The 23,532-nt window shown below is 43.8% G+C and overlaps 1 protein-coding gene across 5 annotated transcripts in view; it reads left to right on the top strand.

The window, feature by feature from the left end:
* ZBTB38 (zinc finger and BTB domain containing 38) overlaps nt 1–23,532 on the top strand; it is a 54,123-nt gene that overhangs the window by 10,512 nt on the left and 20,079 nt on the right. The window contains exon 1 of one of the 5 annotated variants that reach the window (XM_040348809.1): nt 21,365–21,637. The exons of the other annotated variants lie outside the window; for them this stretch is intronic. The gene's annotated coding sequence lies outside the window, so the exon portion shown is untranslated. Of the gene's footprint in view, nt 1–21,364; nt 21,638–23,532 lie in introns of those variants that run through there. 5 annotated transcript variants of the gene reach the window in all.

The raw sequence follows: 23,532 nt of genomic DNA, 5'->3' as shown, positions 1-23,532 counted from the left end.
CGGAGCTGAAGAACGGGGAGAGCCGTATGTAAACACGGCTTCCCCGTGCTTCACTGTGGCGGCGTATCGATCGAGTGATCCCTTATGTAGGGAGACTCGATCGATGACATCAGTCCTACAGTCACACCCCCCTACAGTTGTAAACACACACAAAGTTAACACTAACTCCTACAGCGCCCCCTGTGGTTAACTCCCAAACTGCAACTGTCATTTTCACAATAAAGAATGCAATTTAAAAGCATTTTTTGCTGTGAAAATGACAGTGGTCCCAAAAATGTGTCAAAATTGTCCGAAGTGTCCGCCATAATGTCGCAGTCACGAAAAAAATCGCTAATCGCCGCCATTAGTAGTAAAAAAAAAATAATTAATAAAAATGCAATAAAACTATCCCCTATTTTGTAAACGCTATAAATTTTGCGCAAACCAATCGATAAACGCTTATTGTGATTTTTTTTACCAAAAATAGGTAAACAAATACGTATCGGCCTAAACTGAGGAAAAAAAAAATTTTAGATATGTTTTTGGGGGATATTTATTATAGCAAAAAGTAAAAAATATTGATTTTTTTTCAAAATTGTCGCTCTATTTTTGTTTATAGCGCAAAAAATAAAAACCGCAGAGGTGATCAAATACCACCAAAAGAAAGCTCTATTTTTGGGGGAAAAAAGGACGCCAATTTTGTTTGGGAGCCACGTCGCACGACCGCGCAATTGTCTGTTAAAGCGACGCAGTGCCGAATTGTAAAAACCCCTTGGGTCATTTAGCTGCATATTGGTCCGGTCCTTAAGTGGTTAACTGGTTTCAGACCGGCTCACGCAGATATACTGCGGCAGATTGGCTCTCCTGGGCCAAATACCGATCACGTGCACGAGCTCCAGCATGGGGATTTGTGTGTGCAAATACACAAAACCCTGTGCTGTGCTGTCAGAGGAGAGGAGACAGATGGTGTGTTTCTGCAAAGTAGAAACAGCGATCTGTCATCTCTCCTAGTTAGTCCCATCCCCACTAGTGTTGCTCACGAATATTCGCATTGCGAATATTCGACTCGAATATAGCATATTCGAGAAATCGCGCTATATTTCGAATTTCGCGGTGAATATTCGCAATTCCGAATATTCGCATTTTTTCAATTTGATTTTTAAAACAGATCACATCCTATCGACGTCTAAAAGCATTGCTGGTATGATTAGAGACCCTGGGCAGAGTAGCTAAGCTGAGGCGATCCTTTTATGTTGCCAAATTGAAAAAAAAAAAAAAATTGCGATTTTTCGCTATTGCGAATGCGAAAATGATTGCGAATTTTCGATAACTGTGGTAGGAGAACTCTGATTGTCTCTGATGCAAAAGGGGGGGGGGGGGCTTTGTGTATGTTTCTGTTATGAATATTTGTATGTTTGATATTATTATTTTTTGTAAGAAGGAAAAAATTGCGCATACCTTAAAAAAGGGGAGAATACAGCAGCAACTCAAAAATGTTATACAACATAAATTAATACAAGACAGAAAATGGAGTCGCTCTACAAGAATAAAAAATATGTCTAGTGACAAGACATGTGGGCAAATTATAAAATAAGCAAGCGCAAATAACTTGTGAAATACACAGTGAAACAAATATATAAAGAAATATAGTCCCAATAATAGAAAAATAATCTTTCTTTGATATGTGAAGTGAAAAAAAGTCCAAAGCATGCAGCATGAACGTGTTCAATCTTCAAGGTGTTTGATTGACAAACGGCTGTGACAGATGGATAGAGTAAAGAATCACCACCAATGCAAAACACTTTTTATTTTGTATTGTAAAATATCACGAATATTCTGAGCCAATCAGAGTGCTCCTTCTGCATTTGCCGAATATTCGCAATTATTTTGTATTGTAAAATATCACGAATATTCTGAGCCAATCAGAGTGCTCCTTCTGCATTTGCCGAATATTCGCAATTATTTTGTATTGTAAAATATCAAGAATATTCTGAGCCAATCAGAGTGCTCCTACAGCATTTGTCGAAATTGCGCAATAAATATCGCATTCGCATGTTGCGATATTTCGATAAAATATCACGAATATTCTGAGCCAATCAGAGCGCTCCTCCAGCATTTCTCGAAATTGCGCAATAAATATCGCATTCGCATGTTGCGATATTTCGATAAAATATCACGAATATTCTGAGCCAATCAGAGTGCTCCTACCGCAGTTATCAAAAAATCGCAATTATTTTCGCATTCGCAATAGCGAAAAATCGCAATCATTTCATTAAAATATCACGAATATTCTAATTTAGCGAATATATCTCGAATATTCGAATATATATTCGAGATATATCGCGAAATCGAATATGGCATATTCTGCTCAACACTAATCCCCACACAGTTAGAACACACAGTTAACCCCTTCATCGCTCCCTAGTGTTAACCCCTTCCCTGCCAGTGACATTTATACAGTAATCAGTGCATATTTATAGCACTGATCGCTCTATAAATGTCAATGGTCCCAAAAATGTGTCAAAAGTGTTCAATCTTTCGACCGCAATACCGATAAAAATCGCAGATCACCGCCATAACTAGTTAAAAAAAAAACGCGCCATAAAAATGCCATAAATCTTTCCCATAGTTTGTAGATGCTATAACTTTTGCGCAAACCAATCAATATACGCTTATTGCGATTTTTTCTTACCAAAAATATGTAGAAATATACATATTGACCTAAACTGATGAAGAAATGTTCTTTTTAAAAAAAAAATTGGGGATATTTATTAATTATTAAAAGTAAATAATATTGTTATTTTTTTCAAAATTGTCACTCTTTCTTTTGTTTATAGCGCAAAAAATAAAAACCGCAGAGGTGATCAAAAGAAAGCTCTATTTGTGGGGAAAAAAAGGACACAAATTTCATTTGGGTACAGCATTGCATGACCGCGCAATTGTCAGTTAAAGCGACGCAGTGCGAAATTGTAAAAAGTGCTCTGGTCGGGAAGGGGGTAGTCAGGTCAGGGGCTGAAGTGGTTAATAGACATACCTTGTATCCCTAAAAAAATTGGCTTCACAAAAAAAAAAAAAAAATAGTAACACTGCTGTTGATGAGCACATTTTGGCATTCAGGAATTATACTTTCCATTGTGCCAGCATTCAGATCCAAATAGGGTTGGATAATGACCTTCTATCACAGTCCAAAGTAAAAAATCATTATAGTCACAGCATTCACTCTCATTTTATAACATCAACATTGTAATACTAATACAAAAGTTATATTTAACAATCCAATATAAGCTTACTTGAAAAATCTCCTTTCATGTTGTGAGTTCTGCCTGTCTGCTTGTCATTTTTTTGCACAACTTCCTGGATTCCCTGCATGCTTTGCAGCTTCTCCTCTGATGTTTACTTTCAATTTCTAAGGACTATATATCCCATGGTACCTTGCTGTCTGCAAGCTGTGATTCCTGTACCGATTTGGCCTCCTGAAACTCCTCCTCTCAGCACCTCTGTAGTTCGGAAGGCAGGCTCTATGAAATGTGAAGTTTGCAAACCTCAATCGTACAGGTTAATAGGAGTAAGCTAGAAAAAACTGAAACATAATGTGAAATTATATTTATTATTTCACCATATCTCATATATGATTTTAAAAGGGTTGTAAAGGCTGAAGGTTTTTTTTTATCTTAATGCAATCTATGCATTAAAGCGGATCTCCGGCGAAAAAAAATATACCGTATTTATCGCGGTATAACGCGCTCCCGCATATACCGCGCACCCCTAAATTGCCCCGAATCCTGTGGAAAAAAAGTATTTTTTGTACTTACAGTTTTGGTGTCTTGCGCGGCGTCCATCGGCGGCCTCGTCGGGTCCGGCGTCCGTCTGCGGCTTCGGGTGTCCTCTTCGTCGGGTACGGGTCCTTCTGCGACTTCCGGGGGTCCTCTTCGTCGGGTCCGTCTGCGGCTTCGGGTGTCCTCTTCGTCGGGTACGGGTCTTTCTGCGGCTTCCGGGGGTCCTCTTCGTCGGGTCCGGCGTCCTTCTGCGGCATTCTCGCGTCCTCCCCGCTCGTTTCCTGCGCCGAGTTTGAATACTGCGCCGACATATACCGAGCGCAGTACACTTGTGTATCGTCGGGCAGGCTCGGCAACTCTCGCGCTGACGTCCTGTACGCTCAGGACGTCAGCGCGAGAGGCGCCGAGACTGCCCGAAGATACACGAGTGTACTGCGCTCGGTATATGCCGGCGCAGTATTCAAACTCGTGGCGGGAAAGCGGGTATCGGCGTATATCGCGCACCCACGATTTTGCCCTGATTTTCAGTGCAAAATAGTGCGCGGTATACGCCGATAAATACGGTATTAAAAGCCAGCAGCTATAAATACTGCAGCTGCTGACTTTTAATATTAGGACACTTACCTGTCCTGGAGTCCAGCGCCGCCGACAGCAGAGGACGAGCGATTGCTCGTCACTCTGCTGCCCCCACTGCCATCCTCTGTGAGGGAATCAGGAAGTGAAGCGCTCCGGCTTCACTGCCCGATTCCCTACAGTGCATGCATGAGTCACTGGTCCCCGTTGTGTTCTGAGAGCCAAGTGTTTCCCAGAACACAAAGGGCGGGAAGAGACGCCCTACCCGCAGACTCCCCGCAGTGAGGACTCCCGGAAGTGGGTGCAAATACCTGCACCCCCCTCCCCCTGAAAGGTGTCAAATGTGACACCGGAGGGGGCGAGGGTTTCGATGAGCGGATTTTCCACTTTAGGGTGGAGCTCCGCTTTAAGATAAAAAGCCTTCTGTGTGCACAAGTCCCTCGGCTGTCCGGGACCCTCCTTCCTGATTGGCTGAGACACAACAGTGACGCCATTGGCTCCCACTGCTGTCAATCAAAGTCAGTTTAGCCAATCAGGAAAGAGAGAGGGGGCAGAGTCAAACCACAGCTCCATGTCTAAACTGACACATTGAGCTGCAGCTCAAACTGCTTGCTGTGGAGGCACTCGACAAGAGGGAGGGGCCAGGAGCTCCAAAGAGGGACCTGTGAAGAGGAGGATCCAGGCTGCTCTGTGCAAAACCACTACACAGGTCTACACAGGGCACTACAAAAAAAGAGACTTTACAATCACTTTAAATTTTGACCATAGATACACTTTAAAAAGGGGAAAGTTACTAGAGAAGCAGTCAAACTTTCCAAACATATGACATGTAGAAAATGTTATAAAACTGACCAAGCAACAAGTACAAGTAAGTAATTCACACAGGCACAAAGCTGTGTGCATAGCTATTTGATTACGTTTTTTTTAATACCAATGAGCAGCGTACAGGCAGCCCACACAGCCTAATTTGACAGGAATACAGGAAGAGGTGCATGGACCAGAACGTGCAGGCTCTATCTGTCAAATGTTGGTGTCCAGGTGAGTTCGTCCAGCCAATGCGTACTTATTCTTTTTATATGGGCTGCCTGCCTGCAGCTCAGCGGCAATAAAAAATTAAGTAAACACCCATGTAGATGAGCCCTTAAAGTGATTGTAAACCCATTACAACCACTTTAACCTACAGGTAAGCCTAGATTAAGGCTTACCTGTAGGTGCAACAAATATCTCCTAAACCTACACAGTTTAGGAGATATTTGCAGAAAAGACTGCACAGATGTCTACGGCGCATGCGTGCCATAGACAACGCGCAGGCGGATTGATCGTGCCATTAGTGAGGGCGATCGTGCCGTCACTGACGGCTCCCACGCGCATGCGATGTGCCTTCTCCTCACTTCACAACACCTGCTTACACTTTTATAAACCTTGTAGCAGAAAGCGAATGCATAAGTACACATTTTGTAGCAAAAATCCAACTACAATGGCGCTCATTTATGAGTATGTCTGGGAAGAACTGTCTCAGAAAATCTATGAGCAGTAAGTCACAATCTACATTTTTCGTATAGGGAGAATTAGACTGAGATGATCCTCCCTCAGGCATTCATATATAAAAACACTAATCATCTAACATGTGCATATATATATAATTTTTTTTTAAACCACTGCCAAAAACAAACCATCTTAACAAATACCCATTCCTTAGATCAAGAAGTCTACCAACCACATTAGATCACTACAAACATACAAGACAGCCAGTGCTTTGTACACAGGAAGTTGAACATTCTGCAGAGCTGAGTAAATTGGGCAAAAGCCAGATTAATACTCTGAGGTTTGTTCTCTGGCTGACAGTCTATATAATCCTCCGACATTTTATAATGCTATCAGACCCCTCAAAAGTAAGCTTTAACATCCATACCTGCAAAAGCAGTGTGCCTACCTAGGCAGCAATGGGACACACAAAGCTGTAGACATCAAATGTGTTCAACTTCCTACCTTAAATGACAAGTACAGCCAAAGCTCATTTGGCGCAGATCAGACAGTGGGGACTAAGGCCTCGTACACACGATAGGTTAACCAGAGGACAACGGTCTGAAGGACCGCTTTCATTGGTCAAAACCGATCGTGTGTGGGCCCCATAGGTTATTTAACCACTTAAGGACCGGACCAATATGCTGCTAAATGACCCAAGGGGTTTTTACAATTCGGCACTGCGTCGCTTTAACAGACAATTGCGCGGTCGTGCGACGTAGCTCCCAAACAAAATTGGCGTCCTTTTTTCCCCACAAATAGAGCTTTCTTTCGGTGGTATTTGATCACCTCTGCGGTTTTTATTTTTTGCGCTATCAACAAAAATAGAGCGACAATTTTGAATAAAATGCAATATTTTTTACTTTTTGCTATAATAAATATCCCCCAAAGACATATATAAATATTTTTTTTTTCTCAGTTTAGGCCGATACGTATTCTTCTACCTATTTTTGGTAAAAAAAAAATCGGAATAATCGTTTATCGGTTGGTTTGCGCAAAATTTATAGCGTTTACAAAATAGGGGATAGTTTTATTGCATTTTTTTTTTTTTACTACTAATGGCAGCGATCAGCGTTTTTTTTCATGACTGCGACATTATGGCGGACACTTCGGACATTTTTGACAGATTTTTGGGAAAATTGTCATTTTCAACACAAAAAATGCATTTAAAGTGGAGTTCCACCCATAAATATAACATTACATCAGTAGTTTTAAAAAAATGTCATTACTTTTTTTAGATGCCTTCAAAGTGTTGTTGCTAGGCAGAATAATTAATCTTCCCTCTTCCTGCAACTAGGTGCTTAAGCTTCCTAACCTACACCGCACAGACTCCTGGGAATGTAGTGGGTGTAACTTTCCAGGAGTCTGTGCACTCCCCAGTCTCGAAGAATCATGTGACTTAGGTTTCAGCACCTGTACTGTCCATTACACTGCTTGTGCAGCACTGAGCATGTGCGAGATCTGCAAGGCTGAAATCCAGGAAGTCATACAGTCTGGCTTCATGATGCCCACACTTAAGATGGCCCCAGTCAATTTCTATTTTATAAAGTGTCTAAATGCTGTAACAACCTAACAAAACGGACCTTAGTTTACAGACTAACTTTACTAGAATACATTAAGCTTGTGTATTACAGGGGTATTTATATTTGTGAAATTGTGGCCGGAACTCCGCTTTAAATTGCATTGTTTATTGTGAAAATGACAATTGCAGTTTGGGAGTTAACCACAGGGGGCGCTGTAGGAGTTAGGAGTGTGTGTTTACAACTGTAGGGGGGTGTGGCTGTAGGACTGACATCATCGATCGAGTCTCCCTATAAAAGGGATCACTCGATCGATGCAGCCACCACAATGAAGCACGGGGAAGCCGTGTTTACATACGGCTCTCCCCGTTCTTCAGCTCCGGGGAGCGATCGCGAGGGGGCGGCTAGAAACGAATAGTCACGCCGTCGTCCCGGATCGCTCCCCGCGGGAATTCGACCGCCGCATGTAGCGGGGGGGGTCCCGATCGGACCCCCGACCCGCGGAAAGGCAGGGACGTACAGGTACGCCAATCTACATGCGGCACTAGGGAAGCGGTTAACCACAGGTTAAAAAAAGCCAACTTGCTTTAAAATTAACCTATGGATTCCTAACTGATCGTTAGTAGGCACAACCATCGGTTAAAAATCCACGCATGCTCAGAATCAAGTCGACGCATGCTTGGAAGCATTGAACTTCGTTGTTTTCAGCACGTCGTTGTGTTTTACGTCACCGCGTTCTGACACAATAGGTTATTTAACCTATGGTGTGTAGGCGTGTGTAGGCGTGAGGGACCATCAGTCAGCTTCATCGGTTAACCTATGACAACGGTCCTTCAGTACGTTGTCCTCTGGTTAACCTATCGTGTGTATGAGGCTTAACAGTCACCAGCCCTCTGCTCATGGAGCAGTGAGAACTGTGTGATCAGCGGTGTTTGATTGCTCCGTTTTCAGTCTAAGAGCTGGTGGGGGACAGGTCCGATGCTGCATCCACCTTGGTAAGTATGATTCCAAAACAAACAAAAACATACTTCTCTTTTAAAGTATAACTAACTTATTTAAAAAAAAATTTGGACAGAGTGGAAAGGGATTAGAACACCTGTCAGTTTTTATTGCTGTCTGTGTCCCCATTAGAGAGATTCACCTTCTCTATTTGTCCTGTTTACCAATATCATTGAAAATGAAAGTAGATCTCTGTCATGTTCTAGTGAAAAAGTAAATGAAAATCAAAAAATTTGGGTTGCCCCCAGAAAAGTAATAGAGGGGAAATGAGAGATGAAGAAAGATTTTAACACTTTTCTGCCCTTTTGAAGGGGTATAAGTTAGAGAAGATTGCAGATAAAACTTATGTAGGAGGATTTGTTTCATCTGAGGCTGTTCACTGGGCACCTGTGAGGGCTTACAACCACTTTAGCCGCTTGCCGACCAGCGCACGACGATATACGTCGGCACAATGGCACGGCTGCGCAAATGGGCGTAAGGTACGTCTCCTTTAAATCTCGGCTTAGCGGGTGCACGTGAACTCGATGTCTGCCGGTGAACCGCGATCATGTCACGGAGCTGCAGAATGGGGAGATGCCTATGTAAACAAGGCATTTCCCTGTTCTGCCTAGCAACATGACAGATCTACTGTTCACTGTCATCGGGAGCAGTGGTCTCTGTCATGTTCTAGTGAGATCTGCCCCCTCTTCCACAGTTAGAATCACTCCCTAGGACACACTTAACCCCTTGATCGCCCCTAGTTTTTAACCCCTTCCCTGCCAGTGTCATTTACACAGTAATCAGTGCATTTTTATAGAACTGATCGCTGTATAAATGATAATTGTCCAAAAATAGTGTCAAAAGTGTCCGTTATAAGGTCGCAGTCAGGATAAAAATCGCAGATCGCTGCCATTACTAATAAAAAAATGCCATAAATGTATTCCCTATTTTGTAGACGCTATAACTTTTGCACAAACCAATCAATATAAACTTATTGCGATTTTTTTACCAAAAATATGTAGAAGAATACATATCGGCCTAAACTGAGGCAAAAAAAAATATATATATATTTTTTTGGGGGGGGATATTTATTATAGCAAAAAGTAAACAATACAGTTTTTTTTTCAAAATTGTCGCTTTTTTTTGTTTATAGGATAAAAAACGCAGAGGTGATCAAATACCACCAAAAGAAAGCTCTATTTGTGAGGAAAAAAAGTACATCAATTTTGTTTGGGTGCAATGTCACTTGACCGCGCAATTGTCAGTTAAATCAACGCAGTGCTGTATCGCAAAAAGTGCTCTGGTCAGGAAGGGGGTAAATTCTTCCAGGGCTGAAGTGGTTAAAGTAGAAGGAAAGGCTAAGTTATAAATCAACATTTAAATGTTTTTTTTGTGGTCATGTGACCATATAGCTCTCGCTCCTCTAAGTAATGTGAAGGTACGACAACAGGATGAATTACATAGAGCGATGATGTCACTTGCCAGGGTCCGTGTGTTCCCATCAGCCACTCCCGCTGATTCATGGGAAATTAAGAACAAGACAGATGTGACATGCATCGCCTGCATGTATACTCCCCCAGCTCTAAGGAAATGTAGATTTTTAACAAGTAGCTGATGATACCACAAATAAAAAAATAAAATTCTACAAAAGCAAGGCATTAATTGTGTACAATCTTCAGTGAATTTCACGCGCATAGGGAAAGGAGTGGGATCCTAGAGTTCATCTTTAACTGCTTGCCGACCAGCCGCTGCAGTTATACGGCGGCAGGTCGGCTCTGCTAGGCGAGAGCATGTAGCTATACGTCACCTCGCCCAGCAGCCAATAGGGGCGCGCTCGCCCCCGACTCCCGTGCGCGTGCCTGGCGGGTGCGATCGCCGCCGGGCACACGTGATCGCTCGTTACAGAGCGAGGACCGGGAGCTGTGTGTGTAAACCCACAGCTCCCGGTCCTGTCAGGGAGAGAAATGCTGATCTTCTGTTCATACAATGTATGAACAGAAGATCAGTCATTTCCCCATGTCAGTCCACCCCCCCTACAGTTAGAACATACCCAGGGAACATACTTAACCCCTTCCCCGCCCTCTAGTGTTAACCCCTTCACTGCCAGTGGCATTTTTATAGTAATCCAATGCATTTTTATAGCTGATCGCTATAAAAATGCCAATGGTCCCAAAAATGTGTCAAAAGTGTCCGAAGTGTCCGCCATAATGTTGCAGTGCCGAAAAAAAAAAATCGCTGATCGCCGCCATTACTAGTAAAAAAAATATATTAATAAAAATGCCATAAAAATACCCCCTATTTTGTAAACGCTATAACTTTTGCGCAAACCAAGGAATAAACGATTATTGCGATTTTTTTTTTATGAAAAATATGTAGAAGAATACGTATTGGCCTAAACTGGGGGGAAAAAAAAAAGTTTTTTTATATATTTTTGGGGGATATTTATTATAGGAAAAAGTTAAAAATATGATTTTTTTTTCAAAATTATCGCTCTATTTTTATTTATAGCGCAAAAACGAAAAACCGCAGAGGTGATCAAATACCACCAAAAGAAAGCTCTATTTGTGGGGAAAAAAGGACGCCAATTTTGTTTGGGAGCCACGTCGCCCGACCGCGCAATTGTCAGTTAAAGCGACGCAGTGCCGAATCACAAAAAGTGCTCTGGTCTTTGACCAGCAATATGGTCCGGGGGTTAAGTGGTTAAAAGCGACGGTTCCTTTATAAATCTCAGATTCATATGCAGCGTTACCAATGTCCACTCTAGAACACTGTGGAACACAATGTCCTTGACTGCCAAAGGGCTTATTATAGAAGTGCTCAGTGCTCCATCAAGCTGCCTGGGGGCTGCTTCCAGAGGATTCTTTTAGCAGAATAACTGCTAAAAACATAACTGTACAATTCAACAGACCTTATATAACCCTTACTATGAGCTGAGACCTAAGTTAACTGCTCAATCTTTAAAAAAAAAAGTACAACAGTCTCTGTCTCTTATACAATACGATGAAAAGAACTCAAAGGGAGGGAATTTTAAATGTATCGCCTACTTCAGATTTTTGTGCAGAATGCCCAGCAACCAATGCATTCAACTGAATTAACATTGGATTAATTTAACAAACTGTTCATGGCCATAGAGGGAGACGAGATGGACAGTTACACTCTGTTTTCCAAAACAAAGCTCAAACTCTCCGGCGACAATCCCACCCAGATCCAATGCCTCCGACTGGCAGTCTTTTAGCTCCATGTTTAGTGATTGCCTTGTCCCTTCTCTTTACTGCTCACCCTTTCTTCTGCTGCTTTGTCCTTATCTTCAGTTTTCTGACTCTGCAATAAATATATTCGCCCCCATAGGCACCTCGGCCCCTTTGGAAATACTCCAAGCAGTCCCGTCAAGCGTAACAAAGCATAGGGTATATAATACATTCCGGGTGTCCCTCATACTACATCTGCCACAGTGTACAGTTGGGGAGCTACTAGCCTCTGCTAGGAAGTGCTGCCTGTTCGGAGCCCCAACAGCAGCTTGTAATCTCGTAGGAATCTACAGTACCTTGAAAAAGTATTCATACCATTTTGTCATGTTACAACCAAAAACGTAATTGTATTTTATTGGGATTTTATGTGATAGACCAACACAACTTGGCACATAATTGTGAAGTAGAAGGAAAATGATAAATGTTTTGCAACATTTTTTACAAATAAATATCTGAAAAGTGTGGCGTGCATTTGTGGTGTCCCCTTTGCTCCGACACCCCTAACTAAAATCTAGTGGAACCAATTTCCTTCAGTCGCCTAATTAGTAAATAGAGTCCACCTGTGTGTAATTTAATCTCAGTATAAATACAGCTGTTCTGTGAAGCCCTCAGAGCCGGTTCACACTGGGGCGACTTGTGATCCGACTTGAAGTCGCCTCAAGTCGTCCCAAGTCGCGCTGTCGAGAAAAACAATGCAAGTGAATGGGAGCAGTTTTAATACACACGACTCGAGTCGCTCCGACTTCAAAAGAAGTTCCTGTACTACTTCAATCCGACTTGTAGGCGATTTGTACCCATTGATTTCAATGGAAGTCTGATCCAAGTCTGATCACTGTCTTAACTGAAGCGACTTTCCAGGAAGATAACATACATTTCTCAGGCAAACCTCTCCCTCCCCTAGAGCTGATTGTTGTTTGATTGGCCACTGGAAAGTCTCCTGTCCTGGAGACGACTTCAAGTCGTGTTGTAAATCGCCCCAGATCGCCCTGTGGTTCATGCTCAAGTCGTGTCGGAGTCGCCTCTGAAAGTCGCGCTGGAAGTCGTGTCGCCCTAGTGTGATCCGACTCTCAGAGGTTTGTTAGAGAACTTTAGTAGACAAACAGCATTATGAAGGCCAAGGAACACACCAGATAGGTCAGGGATAAAGTTGTGTAGAAGTTTAAAGCAGGGTTAGGTTAAAACAAATATTCCACACTTTGAACACCTCACAGAGCACACTTCAATCCATCATTCGAAAATAGATAGTATGGCACAACTGTAGACATGGCCGTCCTCCTAAACTGACAGGCCGGGCAGGGAGAGCATTAATCAGAGAAGCAGCCAAGAGGCCCATGATAACTCTGGAGGATCTGTAGAGAGCCACAGCTCAGGTGGGAGAATCTGTCCACAGTACAACTGTTAGTCATACACTCTACTGGCTTTTATGGAAGAGTAGCAAGAAGAAAGCCATAAGAAGCCCCATTTGCAGTTGAGACCAAAATCTTACTTTTTGGCCTAAAAGCAAAACACTATGTGTGGCGGAAAACTTAAACTGCATATCACCCTAAACACACCATCCCCACCTTGAAACATGGTGGTGGCAGCATTGTGTTGTGGGGATACTTTTCTTTAGTAGGGAGAGGGAAGCTGGTCAGAGTTGATGGGAAGATGGATGGAGTCAAATACAGGGAATTCTTAGAAGACAACCTGTTAGAGTCTGCAAAAGACTTGAGACTGGGGTGGAGGTTCAACTTCCAGCAAGACAAGAGCCCTAAACCTACAGCCAGAGCTACAATGGAATGGTTTAGATCAAAGCATATTCATGTGTTAGAATGGCCCAGTCAAAGTCCAGACCTAAATCCAATTGAGAACCTGAGGCAAGACTTAAAAATTGCTGTTCGCAAATGCTCTCATATTACATAGTAGGTGAGATTGAAAAAAGACACAAGTCTATCAAGTCCAACCTATGTGTGTGATTCTATGTCAGTATTACATTGTATATCCCTATATGTTGTGGTGGTTCAGGTGCTTATCTAATAGTTTCCTGAAACTATCGATGCTCCCTGCTGAAACCACCGACTGTGGAAGGAAATTCCACATCCTTGCCGCTCTTACAATAAAGAACCCTCTACGCAGTTTAAGGTTAAACCTTGTTTCTTCTAATTTTTAATGAGTGGCCATGTGTCTTATTAAACTCCCTTCAGAAGAAAAGTTTTATCCCTATTGTGGGGTCACCAGTACAGTATTTGTAAATAAAAATGATATCCCCTCTCAAGCGTCTCTTATCCAGAGAGAATAAGTTCAGTGCTCGTAACCTTTCCTCATAACTTATATCCTCCAGTCCCTTTATTAGTTTTGTTGCTCTTCTCTGTACTCGCTCCATTTTCAGCACATCCTTCCTGAGGACTGGTGAACAGAACTGGACAGCATACTCCAGCTGAGGCCGGACCAGAGTCTTATAGAGTGGGGGAATTACAGCTTTATCTCTTGAGTTAATCCCCTTTTAAATGCATGCCAATATTCTGTTTGCTTTGTTAGCAGCAGCTTGGCATTGCATGCCATTGCTGGGCCTATCATCTACTAGAACCCCCAGGTCCTTTTTCCATCCTTGATTCCTCCAGTGGTTCTTCCCCCAGTGAGTAGATTGCATTCATATTTTTGCCACCCAAATGCATTATTTTACATTTTTTCACATTAAACCTAATTTGCCATGTAGTTGCCCTCCCCATTAATTTGTTCAGATCTACTTGCAAGGTTTCCACATCCTGCAGAGAAGTTATTGGCCTGCTTAGCTTAATATCGTCCGCAAATAGAGATTGAGCTGTTCATCCCATCCTCCAGGTCAGTTATGAATAAATTAAATAGGATTGGTCCCAGGACAGAACCCTGGGGGACCCCACTTTCCACTCCTGACCATTCCGAGTACTCCCCATTTATCACTACCCTCTGAACTCGCCCTTGTAGCCAGTTTTCAATCCATGTACTCACCCTATGGTCAATGCCAACGGACCTTATTTTGTACAGTAAACATTAACGGGGGAACTGTGTCAAACGCTTTTGCAAAATCCAGATACACCACGTCTATGGGCCTTCCTTTATCTAGATTAGTGATTCTCAACCTGGGGGTCAGGACCCCCTTGGGGGAATAATGACGATTTGCCAGGGGTCACCGAATAATGGGCTGTTCCTAAAGCCCACACAGCTCTCCCAGTAGTTTCTCAGCCGCCCAGCCGGACTGTTCCTGGAGCCCACGGCCGCCCACTCAGCCTCTTTGTAGCCACCCATTCAGTTCACGGCATGGCTGGGGGGCAGAGACTTGAGGTCAGCTGACTGGTGAGGAATGTGAAGTGGGAAGGGCTGAAGGAGACCCTATCTCTCCTGATTTCGGCATAGGTGTCACTGCTGCGAGACACCACAAAGTCAGAGACACAGTGAAGCCAGAGAAACAGTGAGTAACACTACCTGTGATTATACCGTAGTTGCCATTAAAAGTCCCCACTACAGTTCTCAGATTAGCAGATGACCCTGATCAAGAGCACCTAAGTTGGCTGATCAGAACTCCTCCTAGCACTGCCACCCATCCCATTCCCCCCCACCAGCACTGCCACTCATCCCAACTCCCCGCCAGGACTGGGGCAAAAATGACTTGCCAACGTGCTAACAACCCATGCTACGAAAATAATTTTACTGGTAGGGGTCCGTACAACTTGGGAAATGTTATCAAGGAGTCGAAAAGGTTGAGAACCACTGATCTAGCTGGAAGCTTACCTCATAGAAGGTTAATAGATTGGTTTGGCAAGAACAATTCTTCATGAATCCATGCTGATTACTGCTAGTCATACAGTTTTCATTACTAAAATCTTGTAAAAAGTCCCTTATCATCCCCTCCAAGAGCTTGCATACTATTGATGTTAGGCTAACTGGTCTGTAATTCCCAGGGATGTATTTTGGCACTTTTTTAAATATTGGCGCTACATTGGCTTTTCTCCAATCAGCTGGTACCTATCCAGTCAGTACACTGTCAGTAAAAATTAGGAACAATGGTCTCTCCATCCAATCTGACAGAGCTTGAGCTATTTTGCAAAGCAGAATGGGCAAAAATGTCTCTCTCTAGATGTGCAAAACTGGTAGAGACATCCCCAAAAAGACTTGCAGCTGTAATTGCAGAGAAAGGTGGTTCTACAAAGTATTGACTCGGGGGCTGAATACAAATGCACACCACACTTTTCACATACAGTAAAACCTTGGTTTGAGAGTTACTTGGTTTGAGAGCGTTTTGCAAGACAAACAATTTTTTTTAATACATTTTGAATTGATATACAAGCGATGTCTTGATATAAGAGTAGCGTCATGTCACAACTGAGTATATAATAGAAGAGAGGCAGCTCTAAGTGTAGCAATATGGTTACATGAAGGTACAACATTTAGAAACTCACATGGTTGAGGGTAAAGCTGTCCATAAAGACATTCTCCACACCACAATTGATGTTGTCCCTTCCACGAGCGGATCAAGCCTCGCTTTCAGATCTCTCTATTGCAGGGTAGTCTTGCAGACTGACAGCGGAGAGGAGGATGGTCTATGTGGATGGCTTTACCCCAGATCCCTACATACTTAGATGTGCCTGTTTTAATCATCAACCTTGTGAGTTGCTAAATGTTGTACCTTCATTAAATGTAACCATATTGCTACACTTACTGAAGATGCGCCTCTCTTCTCTTTTATACTCTGTTAGCCAGATTCAGATAGACTGGCTTAATGTTGAGGCGGGCGTAGCGTATAGCATATACGCTACGCCGCCGTAAGTCAGAGAGGCAAGTGCTGTATTCACAAAGCACTTGCCTCCTAAGTTATGGCGGCGTAGCGTAAATGGGCCGGCGTAAGCACGCCTAATTCAAATGATGAACAGGGGGGCGTGTTTTTGACTAGTGACCCGACGTGATGCGCCGTTCGTGGACATATCCCAGTGTGCATTGCTCCAAAGTACGCCACAAGGACGTATTGGTTTCGACGTGAACGTAAATTACGTCCAGCCCCATTCACGGACGACTTACGCAAACGATGTAAAAATTTCAAATTTCGACGCGGGAACGACGGCCATACTTAACATTGGCTAGGCCAGCTATTTGTTCGACTAACTTTACGCCGGAAAAAGCCTTACGTAAACAACGTAAAAAAATGCGCCGGGCGCACGTACGTTTCTGAATCAGCGTATCTAGCTCATTTGCATATTCTACGCCAAACTCAACGGAAGCGCCACCTAGCGGCCAGCGTAAATATGCACCCTAAGATACGACGGCGTAGGAGACTTACGCCACTCGTATCTTAGCCTAATTTAAGCGTATCTGGTTTCCAGAATACGCTTAAATTTACGACGCCGTAGATTCAGAGTTACGACGGCGTATCTACTGATACGCCGGCGTAACTGTCTCTGAATCTAGCTATGTAGCTCCTGCTGGATTTTGCTTCGAATCCTCTTGGGGAGGCGGCCATTTGATGGTTACACAACTTATCACATCGCTATATTCTTTTTATATGGACTATAGACTGAAGGACTTATGAATAAATGGTTTCCATTTCCATTATTTCTTGTGGGTTTTGATATAGTGCTTTGGATTACAAGCATGCTTCCGGAACAAATTATGCTTGCAATCCAAGGTTTTACTGTATTTGTAAAAAAAAATTGAAAACCATTTATCATTTTCCTTCCACTTCACAATTATGTGCCCCTTTGTGTTGGTCTATCACATAAAATCTCAATAAAATACATGTATGTTTTTGGTTGCAACATGACAAAATGTGGAAAATTTCAAGGGGTATGTATTAATACTTTTTCAAGGCACTGTACAGTTAATGTCTTACACAAAGTAGCAATCTAATTATCTATCTATACACGTGGCTCTCAGAGAGAATACTTGTGAATCTCCACTGCCACAAAAAATGTCAATCATAATCTTAAAGCCTTAACTCAAAAACCGTGAGCAGACAGGCCCTTTTTCCAGAAGAGACAAGCAATGTAATAAAATAAACCTACCTGCCTACCTGGAAAGGTTTTTTCCTGAAACTTCCCTCTTAAAGTTAGTGTGCGTGTTATATGCCTGTGTGTGTTATACGCCTATAAATACTATATATATATATATTTTTTTTTTTTTGCAAAGACCATAGAGAATAAAATGGTGATTGTTGCAATTTTCTATTTCACACAGTATTTGTGCAGTGGTTTTTCAAATGCAAATTTATAGTAAAATATAAAAGATGATGGTACGTTGAGTAAATAGATACCCAACATGTCACGCTTTAAAGTTGTGCACGCTTGTGGAATGGCAACAAACTTTGATATTTAAAAATCTCTATAGGCGATGGTTTAAAAATGTTTACAGGTTACCTGTTTAGAGTTACAGAGGAGGTCTAGTGATAAAAATGATTGCTCTTTCTCTAACATTTGTGGCGATACCTCAGGTGTGGTGCGAACACCGTGTACATATGCGTGTGTGACTTACGTATGTGTGCATGGAGGGATGGGGGCACTTTACTTTTTTTACACTGTTTCTTTAATTTTTATGTATCACTTTTTTTCCTATTACAAGGAATGTAATAGAAATAAAAGATGACAGGTCCTCTTTATGGAGAGATCTGGGGTCTATAAGACTCCACATCTCTCCCCTATCTTTGAAAGCAAAAGAAAAAAAAACATTGGCCCGGAGTCACGTAGAGCGCCGTACATTTGTGCGGGCGTAGCGCATCTCATATGCGCTACGCCGACGTAACATAGAGAGGCAAGAACAGTATTCACAAAGCACTTGCTCCCTACGTTGCGCCGGCGTAGCGTAAATTGGTCGGCGCAAGTCCGCCTAATTCAAAGTAGGAAGGAAGTGGGCGTGATCCATTTAAATTAAGCGTGACCCCATGCAAATGAAGGGCTGAACGAACGGCGCATGCTCAGAATCACGTCAAATATACTCCCTAAGATGCAACGGCTCAATGCCTACGACGTGAACGTAACCTACGCCCAGCCCCATTCACGTACGACTTACGTAAATGACGTAAAATACGACGGCTGTTCCGTCGTCCATACCTTTGCATGGAATGCGACTCCTATAGGTGGAATAACTTTACGCCGGACGTACGCCTTACGTAAACAGCATATACTACTGCGACGGGCGCAAGTACGTTCCTGAATCGGCGTATCTCGGTCATTTGCATATTCGACGCGTAAATCAATGGAAGCGCCCCTTGCGGCCAGCATAAATATGCGCCCAGGCTCCGACGGCATTGGAAACTTACGTCGGTCGGATGAAGCCACATTTCAGGCGTATCTAGCATTAAGAATCAGGCGCATAGATACGACAGGGCATCTGTGCACTTACGCGGCGTATATAAAGATACGTCGGCGTAAGTGTTTTAAGAATCCGGGCCATTGATCTTATGCTTTAAAAAAAAATGTGTTTATTGTTTACTTTTGTCCTGGACGTCATAATGTCACTCTGGTCCTCCTGAATCATAGAGGTGATCAGAGATGATCTGGTCTCCACACAGCTGATAACAAAGGAGTACAGCCTCTATTACCCCCACCCCGAACTACACCATGACCAGGACTGGACCTCCTACATTTACTATACTGACCTCCACACTGATAAAGGAGGACTACAGCCTCTAATACCCCCAATCCCAATCTACACCATGACCAGGACTGGACCTCCTACATTTACTATACTGACCTCCACACTGATAAAGGAGGACTACAACCTCTAATACCCCCATCCCAATCTACACCATGACCAGGTATGGACCCCTACATTTACTATACTGACCTCCACACTGATAAAGGAGGACTACAGCCTCTAATACCCAATCTACACCATGACTGCTGCTCTATGACCAGGACTGGACCGCCTACATTTACCATACTGACCTCCACACAGCTGGGCAGTGCACGGAACCACACTCATTTCCTGGAACCATGGCCAGTCCTAGACAAAAGGATGAGCTCAGGCGTGTTTGCAACCCACACGTTCAGAGCCCGCCGGGAAGTCGGCACTTCACAGCGCTAATCACAAGCAGTGATACATTTTCCCGATCCGCGGCTGCACAGATGGAGAAATGTCTCGCTGCCTGTGATTGGCGCTGTGAAGTGCCGACTTCCTGGTGGGCTCTGCATGTGCGGGTTTGTGAACACGCCTGAGCTCATCCTTACGACACCCCAGCTAGTCTCTGAATATCTACACCAGTCCCCAGACACCATTGCCAGTACCCAAATGTCACATCCAGTCCCTGGAAAGTTTGGCCAGTCCCAGACACCAAGACTAGTTCTAGACATCACGGCTAGTCCCTGGATACCTGAACCAGTTCCCAGACACCACAGCCAGTTCCTTGATATCTAGACCAGTCCCTGAATATTTAGACATGTCCACATACACCATGACAAAGTCCCCAACACAATGCCGAGTACCCAAATCCACAGCCTGTCCCTGGAAATCACATCCAGTTGCAAACACCAAGACCAGTTCTAGACACCACCGCTAGTTCCTGGATATCTAGATCAGTCCCCATACACCATGGCATGTCCCTAGATAGCTAGATCAGTCCCTATACACCATTGCCAGTCCCTGGATCTCTAGACCAGTTCCCCCACACTATAGCCAGTCCTGGATATCTAGATCAGCCCCCATAATCCATGGCCAGAACCTGAATATCTAGACCAGTCCTCATACACTATGGCCAGTCCCTCAATATCTAGACCAGTCCTTATACACTATAGCAAGTCTCTAGATATCTAGACCAGTCCCCATATACTATAGCAAGTCTCTAGTTATCTAGACCAGTCCTCAGACACCATGACCAGTCCCTGGATATCTAGGCAAGTCCTCATACACTATGCCCAGTCCCTGGATATCTATATCAGTCCTCATACACTGTTAGGATGCTCCTTTTACCTATAACGTCTAGTCTTGTGTTTTACAAGACCCTTTCATACACTATGGCCAGTCCCTAGATATCTAGACTGATCCTCATACACCATGGCCAGTCCCTAGATATCTAGACTGATCCTCATACACCATGGCCAGTCCCTAGATATCTAGACCAGTCCTCACACACCATGGCCAGTCCCTAGATATCTAGACCGGTCCTCATACACACTATGGCCAGTCCCTAGATATCTAGACCGGTCCTCATACACTATGGCCAGTCCCTAGATATCTAGACCAGTCCTCATACACCATGGCCAGTCCCTAGATATCTAGACCGGTCCTCAAACACTATGGCCAGTCCCTGGATATCTAGACCGGTCCTCATACACACTATGGCCAGTCCCTGGATATCTAGGCCAGTCCCTATACACCATGGCCAGTCCCTAGATAGCTAGACCAGTCCTCATACACCATGGCCAGTCCCTAGATAGCTAGACCAGTCCCTGGATATCTAGACCGGTCCTCATACACACTATGGCCAGTCCCTGGATATCTAGACCAGTCCTCATACACCATGGCCAGTCCCTAGATATCTAGACCGGTCCTCATACACACTATGGCCAGTCCCTGGATATCTAGGCCAGTCCCTATACACCATGGCCAGTCCCTGGATATCCAAAGCAGCCCCCCAGATACTATGGCTAACCCTTGGATATCTAGACCATTGATTTGAAACTATGACCAATCCCTGTCTATCCTGAGCAGTCCTTTGAAGCAATGCTGTGCCCCAGGACACCATGGCTAGTCCCTGGATAAGATGGCTTGTCCCCCTTTCCAGGGACAGCTCCTTCCCTCTATCTGTCCAGCCCCTGCCCAGCACCGTTCTGCACACAGACAGAATGGCGGCTGGCATAGTGTGCTCTCTCTCGCCTCTATTTGGATGTGGTTCCTCTATTAGAAGTACGTCACCAGGCCCACACCACCAGCCCACGTCATGCATGTCACCGCCATTAGGTCATTGGGAAGCAGGGAGGGGCCACTCGGCAGACGCCGCTCTGCTTCTCCTGCAGGTACCGGAGCGCCACCTGCTGGAGCCGAACGGAACTGCCAGGTCCATGCATTGCTTGTAAACACCAGCGGCTGGACGGAGGAGGTAAGTCGTGCACTCATGGCCTGTCTGAGAGGGGCACTGCACTACTCACCTGCATTCTTCTACTTACCTCCACTTCCTACCGGCTTTAACATAGTCTATACTTGGTTTATTGTTAATGATGTCCTGTGCAGTGTGTGGGACCAGCAGGCTGTATGCAGAATAAGGCCATCACCAGGTGTAGGGGGGGGATGTCATGTAATCAGGCCTGGGCACCCCTCCTTCATGGACAGGCATACAGTGGGCACAGCCTGGGCTAGCCTCTACAGACTCCAATTCTTCACCTGTGGGCAGATTAAAAGACAGCAATGGCTCCATTATTCTTATATTGTCCTGACTTGTATTTTAATAACCACTTGCCCTCAGGAAGATTTACCCCCCTTCATAACCAGGCCATTTTTACTTTAACCACTTCAGCTTCGGAAGGTTTTACCCCCCTTCGTGACCAGGCCATTTTTTGCGACACGGCACTACGTTATTTTTATTGCCAATTGCGCAGTCAAGTGATGTTGTACCCAAATGTATGTCTTTTTTGCCACAAACAGAGCTTTCTTTTGGTGGTATTTGATCATCTCTGCATTTTTTTTTTTTGCGCTATAAACAAAAAAAGACCAACAATTAAAAAAAATAAAACAATATTTTTTACTTTGTGTTATAAAACATATCCAATAAAAACATTTAAAAATCAAATTTCTTCATCAATTTAGGCAAATAAGTGTATTCTGCTACATGTTTTTTGTTCTAAAAATCCCAATAAGCGTATATTGATTGGTTTGCACAAAAGTTATCGGCCCAGATCCACGTACCTCGGCGCATCTGTAAGTCCGGCGTAGCGTATCTCAGATACACTACGCCGCCGTAACTTACAGCGTATTTTCCGTATCCACAAAGAAATTTGCGCCGTAAGTTACGGCGGCGTAGTGTAACTGTGTCGGCGTAAGGGCGCGCAATTCAAATGGATGAGATGGGGGAGTGTTTTATGGTAATTCCTATTGACCCCACGTAATTGACGTTTTTTTTGAACGGCGCATGCGCCGTCCGTGGGGTATCCCAGTGCGCATGCTCGAAATTAACCCACAACAAGCCAGTGCTTTCGACGTGAACGTAATTCTATGCAAATCCCTATTCGCGAACGTTTACACAAACGACGTACACGACGGAAAATTCTACGCTGGCCCGACGTCCATTCTTAACATTGCGTTCGCCTCATAGACCCAGGGGTAACGTTACGCCGAAAAAAGCCTTACGGAAACAACGTAAAAAAATGAGCCGGCCGGACGGACGTTTGTGGATCGCCGTATCTATCTCATTTGCATACTCTATGCGGAAATCAACGGAAGCGCCACCTAGCGGCCAGCGGAAATATGCACCTAAGATCCGACAGCGTACTAAGATGTACGCCAGTCGGATCGAGCCCACCTTCAGTCGTATCTTGTTTTGTGGATACAAAACAAAGATACGACGGGGCATCGTAGAAATTACGCGGCGTATCAATAGATACGCCGGCGTAATTTCTTTGTGGATCTGGGCCATCATGTCTACTAGGGTTGTCCGATACCACTTTTTTAGGACCGACTACAAGAACCGATACTTTTTTTCAAGTACTCACCGATACCGATTACCGATACTTTCTTTTAATGTCATGTGACAGTGGCACATGTGTCAGTATTTTTTGCTTTTTTTATCAGCCCTTTTGGGGGTCTTTGGAGAGATATCAGGGTTTTAACAGACCCCTGACATCTCCCCTTTGAGACAGAGAAAGGGACTAAGGACACAGATTCCCCAGTCCCTTTCTCTGCAGCCTCAGCTAAAAAGAATGGAGAGAAGCTCCTCTCCATTCATAAACTGAAGCAGGTTACAATGTTTCAGTTATGTGAATGAACAGAGTCAGTGATCAC

The sequence above is a fragment of the Rana temporaria genome, chromosome 4 (genome assembly GCF_905171775.1).
Source record: "Rana temporaria chromosome 4, aRanTem1.1, whole genome shotgun sequence".
Classification (NCBI taxonomy): domain Eukaryota; kingdom Metazoa; phylum Chordata; class Amphibia; order Anura; family Ranidae; genus Rana; species Rana temporaria.
The sequence above is the reverse complement of the archived record's forward strand: the minus strand, read 5'-3'. Positions and strand labels throughout refer to the sequence as shown.